The sequence below is a fragment of the Mandrillus leucophaeus genome, unplaced genomic scaffold (assembly GCF_000951045.1).
Source record: "Mandrillus leucophaeus isolate KB7577 unplaced genomic scaffold, Mleu.le_1.0 Scaffold22, whole genome shotgun sequence".
In the NCBI taxonomy this organism is placed as follows: domain Eukaryota; kingdom Metazoa; phylum Chordata; class Mammalia; order Primates; family Cercopithecidae; genus Mandrillus; species Mandrillus leucophaeus.
Window position 1 is genome coordinate 4,792,915 of NW_012102254.1, and position 7,903 is coordinate 4,800,817.

At 44.8% G+C, this 7,903-nt stretch overlaps 2 protein-coding genes and 1 pseudogene across 4 annotated transcripts in view; 2 read left to right on the plus strand and 1 right to left on the minus strand.

The window, feature by feature from the left end:
* The window catches only part of CCR9 (chemokine (C-C motif) receptor 9), a 22,380-nt gene extending 20,116 nt beyond the window's left edge, over positions 1 to 2,264 (minus strand). For 2 of the 3 annotated variants that reach the window (XM_011981088.1, XM_011981087.1), the window contains exon 1: positions 2,021 to 2,173. The gene's annotated coding sequence lies outside the window, so the exon portion shown is untranslated. Of the gene's footprint in view, positions 1 to 2,020 lie in introns of all 3 variants that reach the window. The other variant, XM_011981086.1, reaches the window with a different exon arrangement.
* The window catches only part of LZTFL1 (leucine zipper transcription factor-like 1), a 101,780-nt gene that overhangs the window by 32,941 nt on the left and 60,936 nt on the right, over positions 1 to 7,903 (plus strand). The window lies entirely within an intron of this gene.
* Positions 4,575 to 5,052, plus strand: LOC105540469 (annotated as a pseudogene).

Genomic DNA, 7,903 nt, shown 5'->3' on the forward strand with positions numbered 1-7,903 from the left:
CTGCGTATGTTAAACCAGCCTTGCATCCCAGGGATGAAGCCCACTTGATCATGGTGGATAAGCTTTTTGATGTGCTGCTGGATTCGGTTTGCCAGTATTTTATTGAGGATTTTTGCACTGATGTTCATCAAGGATATTGGTCTAAAATTCTCTTTTTTTTGGTTGTATCTCTGTCAGACTTTGGTATCAGGATGATGTTGGCCTTGTAACATGAGTTAGGGAGGATTCCCTCTTTTTCTATTGATTGGAATAGTTTCAGAAGGAATGGTACCAGCTCTTCCTTGTACCTCCGGTAGAATTCGGCTGTGAATCTGTCTGGTCCTGGGCTTTTTTTGGTTGGTAGGCTATTAATTATTGCCTCAATTTCAGAGCCTACTATTGGTCTATTCAGGGATTCAACTTCATCCTGATTTAGTCTTGGGATAGTGTAAGTGTCCAGGGAATTATCCACTTCTTCTAGGTTTTCTAGTTTATTTGCATAGAGGTGTTTACAGTATTCTCTGATGGTAGTTTGTATTTCTGTGGGGTCGATGGTGATATCCCCTTTATCGTTTTTTATTGCGTCTATTTGATTCTTCTCTCTTTTCTTCTTTATTAGTCTTTCTCTAACATTCTTAAGTAGCCAACGTGAAAATCAGCATGGGGTTGTTGTGCACAGAGCGTCTCCCCACACTTTACAGCCTCTGATGCTCACAGCACTAACATCAAATCGGATACTAACATGAGTCAGGAATGCAGGTCCTTACTTTGATCTTTGTACAATTTGCTACACGGAGCTTGAATCAACTCTTGCATTTTTTCATAGCTTTGCTTTTTGTTCCCTACACGGGGCGGGGTCTCTGAGCCATCTATCAGATCAATCCACTCACCAAGCCTGGATCAGATGCCTGCCAACCGCCCAGCAGGGGCTGCACAGGGCCCAGGGTCTCCCAGTGCCAGCCTGTGAGGTGTACACCAGGGGGCTTCAGAACAGACAAGCAGATATTGGAAGAAAAGGACTCTGGAATTCCAGATGCTGAAATAGCGAAGTAGCTTTGGCTCATTCAGGAAAGGGAGTAAGGAGATGGGATCCCACAGACTGGCTGCTGCACAGTTCAGCATACAGTGACCACTCTCTGGATGGACTTGCCAGCCGTCTATGGAGTAACAGCTAATTCAGAATCTAAAGAGGTTGGGTGTGTTTGAAAAGGCAAACCAGCATCCACTGATGAGTCATTTACAATAACTTTTTACTTTACTCTGATCATAAAGGAGTATTTTTACAATGCACAAAAAATCCCCAAAATGCCAACATACATAATATAGAAAATAAAAACTCCTCAAGCACCCTTTCCTAGTTTAGCCATTGTTAAGTATCTGAGATACTTCCTGTCTGACTTTTTCTCTGTAACACAGCCTCACACGCACACACACACACGGACACACAAGCACTTAATAGAAAGGAAATCAGACTACACATATAATCTTCTGTCTTTGCTTCTTAATTGCCCATCTTTCATGGATCACCTTCCATACCAATTCAACATAGAGCCATATCATAGGATTGGATAGCTGCTGTGTATTCCATTGTCTAGATACATCACAATTCATTTAACCATTCGCCTCCTGGTGCATAGTTTCCTTGTTTCCAATTTTTCACTGCTACAAAGAATCCTTTCCATGGGGCAATGTCTCAGACTCAGGGACCTCATGGGTGCGTCCTTTACCCAGCCCCTGGCCACCATCTTGTCACCCAGCACCTGCTTCTCCTTTCTTTAAGGTATAAATCACAGACTGCCTTAAGCCTAAGCTTCATGTATGTGAGTGGGAAGGGAGTTTTATTACTCGCCCTACAAGAAACCTGGGTTGGGCATCACCAGTTCCCATTTGCCTTGCTGGAAGTTTCTAGCAAAGTGCCTAGTGCCCATGACCTCTGAACAAATTAATGCAAGCCCAGGTTTTAGAAGCCATCATAGCATCACACAACTGAGGACCAAGATGACACTGGGTTGGGGGCAGCAAGAAGAAGAGCAATACTCACTGTGGAGGGTGGTGCAACTCTCCCGGGGACAGCAGGCCCCACCAGCTCTCTGTGTCTGGGGAAAGAGCTGTGTTGCTCTCTGCCTGGGATGAGGGGCAGGCTTTGTGGGTTCTGAGCAGGCAGCTACCCGGTAACAACACCCAGAAAGGAAGCCAGGTCACCCTTGCCTGTGTTGTCACTGGTGGGGTAGCCCGAGAGGGTGGGGAGTCACCTGTGTAGCTTTCAGCAATCAGCAGAGTCAATCATTTGCAATCAGAAACAAAAAGCTGAAAACCACTGGGATAAGGGGAAACTGTCTCTTCTGAAGACACACATACAGACTGATGATCTAAGAGCAAATTCTCTCCCTAGAAAGCACAGTTACTTACAGGGAATGGGGAAATCAGAGGGTCCCATCGAGAGAAGTCAACCTTGTCAGGCTTGCCAGAGGTGCACATTGATGAGATTTCTTTGGGTGTTGTCACCCGAGCAGGCCTGTATCAGATTACCACCCTGTGGCAGATGTAGCACTATCCATCACAACATACCTTTTCTGGCCTTGACAGATGTACCAGAACCCCAGAGGGCTGTGCTATCCAACACAGTAGCTACTAGGCAGATATGCCTATTTAAATTTAAATTAATTAAATTGTTAACTAGGGCCAGTTCAGTGGCTCACCTCTGTAGTCCCAGCACTCTGAGAGGCCGAGGGGGGCAGATCACTAAGCAGAGCCTAGGAGTTCAAAAACAGCCCAGGCAACATGGCAAAACCTCATCTCTACAAAAAACACAAACCATTAGGCAGGCATGGTGGCCTGTGTTTGTAGTCCCAGATACTCAGGGAAGCTGAGGTGGAAGGATCAGGAGGCAGAGGTTGTAGTGAGCCAAGATTGCACCACTACACTCCAGCCTGGGTGACAAAGTGAGACCTTGTATCAAAAAAGAAAAATGTTTTAAGTGTTAACTAGTTTCTCAGTCATGCCGGGTATATTTCAAGTGCTCAATAGCCACATGCAGCTAGCGGCTATCCCAATGGACAATGCAGATACAGAACCTGTCCATCGTCGCCGACAGTGCTATTGAATGGCACTACTTTAGAAAGTCTGCCTGTGAGATGTGGCTAGGAACACATGGAGTGCTGGAAAGCCACAGACACCTTCAAATTGGGGCAAATCTAGTAAGGTTTTACATATCAGATACATTTACACAGATAATACAATAAATTGTATTAATTACAGGTGTTTTGGTGAAACTTTGAAAAAAGCTCAATATACAAAATATTGCATTTTGAATGAAGCTCACAGGTGAAGTCTTCCCATCCACTGCTACAGTGGGGACTTCAATCCTCATGTGGTTAATGATTTCCTGTCACTGTTATGACAAAGATCCCTGTTATATATTTGTTCTGGGGGAAAAACACGACTACACTCTTGTGGATGTTAATTTCCACCTCTCAGTGTATTTATTGTCCCGAGGACTCAATGCTGCTCTCTCATGGCGTGGTACTCCCAGGCACATGTTCCCCTCATCACCCTCAGTTCCCATAGAGCAAAGGGATGCAGGAGGTGCGCTTGGGTTTATTGTCTAAATGGAAAAAGGCCAACAAATAGGCCATATGAAAGGTAAAGGGCATGCACAGTAAGAACGAAAGAGATGTCTGATTCATCAGCCTTGAAGGAACAGCGGTGCGAGTGAGCCGTGAAATTCCCTTCCTTCGACCAGCGCTCATTGCACATAAATGGTGCCTGAAACTATACATAACTGAGAACCGGCCAGATACTCTGGCCTCTCACTCCTCCCTCTCACTTGACAAATAAAGACACAAAAGGAACTGGTGCTAGAGGGAAGAAAATGTTCCCTTACTTGACTTTCTTGACTGAATTTGTTTCTGCCCCGTGTTTGATTGCATGCTTGGAAAGCTTGCCACAAGGTGAGACACGCACTATTGCAAGTGTCTTGGGTGAAGAAGAGGCTGTGCTTCTCCCTTCTATTGACTCAGGCTGTTTCTTCATCAGGTAAGAGCATACAAAGTAGACACTGCTTACCCCTAGACCGTTGGAGTGAGGCTCAGAGGAGGAAGGAGGTGAGACAGGCGGTCAGGGAAGAGGAGAAGCAGGGGTAAATGCACCAGGGTGGGAAGATTCCCTCCTCCACACGGGTCCCCGTGGTCCAGGTGAGGTGGGGAAGCTTAGGTAGGCTCTTCCGTCAAGGTCTGGAAGAGCAGCTGCTCTAGAGCACTCACATGCCCTCTCCTGGGATGCAGAGAGGATCATGAGGCTGGGGAGAAGGGAAGACGCAAGGAAGTCATGGAGAGAACTTCCGTTTTCTCAAAGGGGCCTGTGCAAATGTGACTCCCTTTGCTGCAACCTAGTTTAGGTTCATTCCTTGGAGAAAAAGCCCTATCCTCTTGTTTTCTTTGCTGTGTTTCTTTCTTTGCAACTAGAATTCAGAGCTGGGTGACACTATAAAAGGTTGCTGGTCCCCTTCTCTAAGGGCTGTTTCTCTCTTGCATTCTCACCCTGCCAAAGGTGAGTTCTGGAAGACAGGGCAGTATAAGTACACCCTGAGGGAAGAGATGGGGGTTCTCTAGAGGCTGAGTGCCCTCTGTGGTGCCCAAGGAGGCTGCGCTCTGTTCCTGCGAGCCCCAGTGGTCAGACCTGCTCAGATCTCAGGATTTCTTCAGGACTCAACCTACCCCAGAATGGCGTGGAGTGCAGCACATTCATTTGTCACTGAGCCACCTTTCTGGTTCCAAGGCTGCGTCTTTCCACTGGACTAGTGAGCGGATTGTCAGTGTTTTGCTCCTGGGCATGCTTCCAGCTGCTTATCTGAAACCCTGCTCTGTGATGGCCTAATCCGTGGCTACACCCCTCACTCTTCATGGTCTAGGGGCCTTGGACAAGTTGTTCCTGGCTGTGTTCATGCGGATGCATTGCAGCAAGCTGCCAAGGCAGGCCTTTTGGCTTTCAGCCTTAGCCTTTACTGGGCTTTGCTCTTTCAACTATCATGATGTGGGCATCTGCAAAGACGCTGCCACACTGTGGAAGCGCTGACCTTTTTGACTTATACTTTGAAGAATTAATGCATGCCTCTTTGTTTTCACTTTGTCATGCCATTCAACTCACAATAAGGAAGAAATAACAGATAAATCCATTGGTGGACAGCCTTCTTCTCTTAATCACAAGACTATTTTCAGAATGTAATCTTTGAGGAAAAGGTTTGAGAGGAATTATGTCCAAGAAATTGTGAGACTGAGGTCTGTATTCTGGTGAGTTAATGGGGCTGCCTCCCAGCTTCTTACAAGACTCACATATAACTCAACATGATATATGAGCTTTTGCCTTTGAATTTATCAATCTCTTAAAGAGAATCCAGCTTTATTATTATTGCTACATGATCAAATTTCTTCTGTACTTGCCTTGGGAATAATGGACAAAGAGAAATATTGTTAATTCATGAATAAAAACTTTGCAGAAAATGAGACAGTGTTTAATTTCCAAAAACTTCCCTCTCCATTCAGCAGACACCAGCTACTGATGGTCACATATACTAGGGAACTTGAAAATTAGGAAATGCTGATATCTCACATTATGAATTTTGAAATCCTAGGAAGAAAAGCCTGGAATGCTTCTGAGTATAGCAAAGTTCCATTTAAGGGCAAGGTCCCCCTTGTAGAAGTATCAAAATATTACAAATTCTAAACTGAGACTTCATTCTCAAATGTGTTTTACTTGTTCTAAAACGATCTGTCCACAAATATAAAACTATAAGTAATAAATTGTTATTTTCCCACTATAGGAATCTGTAATTGGAAAATGCATTCTATGAAAAGAAATATTTTTTAAATGTTTAATAATAACAATAACAACAACAACAATAATAATAAAACCATCCCCTTTGAGTTCTGGACCAAGTGCTATACCTGGCAACTGAAGAGCATTTCAGGAATAACTGTGGACTAGAAACTGCAATGCACAACCCTGATACCTGTAACAGAGAAAAGACCCAAGCTGACTTTGTTGCAGGGGCCAACAGGAGTGCTGAGTCTGCTCATTCCAATATATGATCAAGTCGGTTATCTCTTGTTCATTCCAATATACCAAGTGTCTAGCACAGTCTCTGGCACAGGAAAAATTAATTTTACTTCAGTCCTCTACTTTTTAGGTTCCCCAAGTTGAAAACTACTATGGATTTGTAATCTTGTTCTCCTCCTTCCTTAGCCTCCCATACATACTGGGAAAGTCATATTTCAAAAGCATATTGGGGTCTTTGGAAGAGGACAATGCTATCTTTCTACTTTTCATTGATTAACGTCTTCTCTTGACTTGGAAAGCCAAAGTGTCTGGAGGCAGTTAGTAGTTGGTGGTGACAGTGTGATCAGTACAGGTAATAAGAGTCCTAGGTTCAAATTTCCAAGGAATAAAATCTGTAAGGACCCTTTTTTCTCCACTAATCCATGAGGAAAGGGACTATGTGGATACTGGCCACAGTTGAAGCCCAGCAGCACATTCTAGGAGAATATTAAACATCTTCTGACTAAATTAATGCAAAAATTAACCTGATATAAGTCCTGGGGATCTAGAATAGAGCCATCTAATAGCACTTTCCGCAATGATGGAAATATTGTATAGCTATCTGTCCAGTGTGTGGCCACATATAGCTACTGAACACGACACTGTGGTTCGTGTGACTGAGAAACTGATCTTTTTAAAATTTTTATTTAATTGCAATTAGCTTAAATGGAAATGTAAACAGCCAACATGGCCAATGGCCCCCCTAGTGGATTGTACAGGTCCAGACGAACCTACTATTCAGCAGCTAATATTTCTACCTCAGCTCTAGCCTTAGATAACTCACATTATGATGCAAGCCAGGGCGGCTGGCCTGTGGCAGACTCACTCCCCTCTGCATGGGCGTGAAGGGTGCTGGAGGTGAGCTCTTCCTTTCCCAGTAGCACTCAAGCCAGGGCAGGCTTTAGCTATACTGGTTTTCTGGAATACCTGTAGATGCTTTACATTCCTCGTGTGTCGCAGTTAGCAATCAAAACCCTTAAAGGACAGGAATGAGGAGAAAGGAGTCATTTTTGCTAAATGCTATTACCATGAATAGCCCCTGAAGGTCGCGGTGCCAGCTAGGAGGTAATTCTCAGAGAGTGAGAGAGAGAGGAGGGGGTCCCGCACCCTGCAGCAGCAGCAGCAGGAATGAGAGGGACAGCACAAACATGGCCAAGTGCCCCGCAGGAGCTGCCAAATGATGAGATGTTGCAGGAGGGAGAGAGCAAAACCAGTCGGAGGCTCTGGGAAGACTCGGGTATGTTTAATTGAGCAAGCGCGTGGGAGAAGATGTTGGTTTTGGCAGATAGTGATGGATGCAGCACTGGATGTGATATGGCTGAGGTGTTCAAGTGAAGGTGTCTAGCAGGTCGTTAGATGTTCTCCACTGTAGCTCAGAGGGGAGGTCAAGAGTTCAGTGGTGTGGCCGCCAAGCTGTTGCAGAATGCAAGCTGTTTATAAGGGAAATACGTGTCATCCTCAACTCCTGAGGTTTTGTGCTTACAGCACCTGAGTCATGAGACCAGTCAGAGGATTTTTTATTTTTATTTGTCTCATCTATTAATGATAAAAATCATCCCTTCTGCCCTCACACGCATTATCTCATTGAAAGATCTCATTGGAATCCTTCATTCAACATGTATTTGTCAAGCTCCTACTATTTGCTGTCACTGTTCTCAGAGGTCGGATGTAGCAGTCAGCAAGACAGGGCACATTAAATAGCGGCAAATGCCATGCAGAGAATCAGAACAGAGAGAGGTGATGGAAGGAGTGGCCTGGGAGAGGGCCCTCATACTGGATGGTCTGGGAAAGGCCCACTACAAGTGACACTTAAGGGCTGAATGACAAGAAG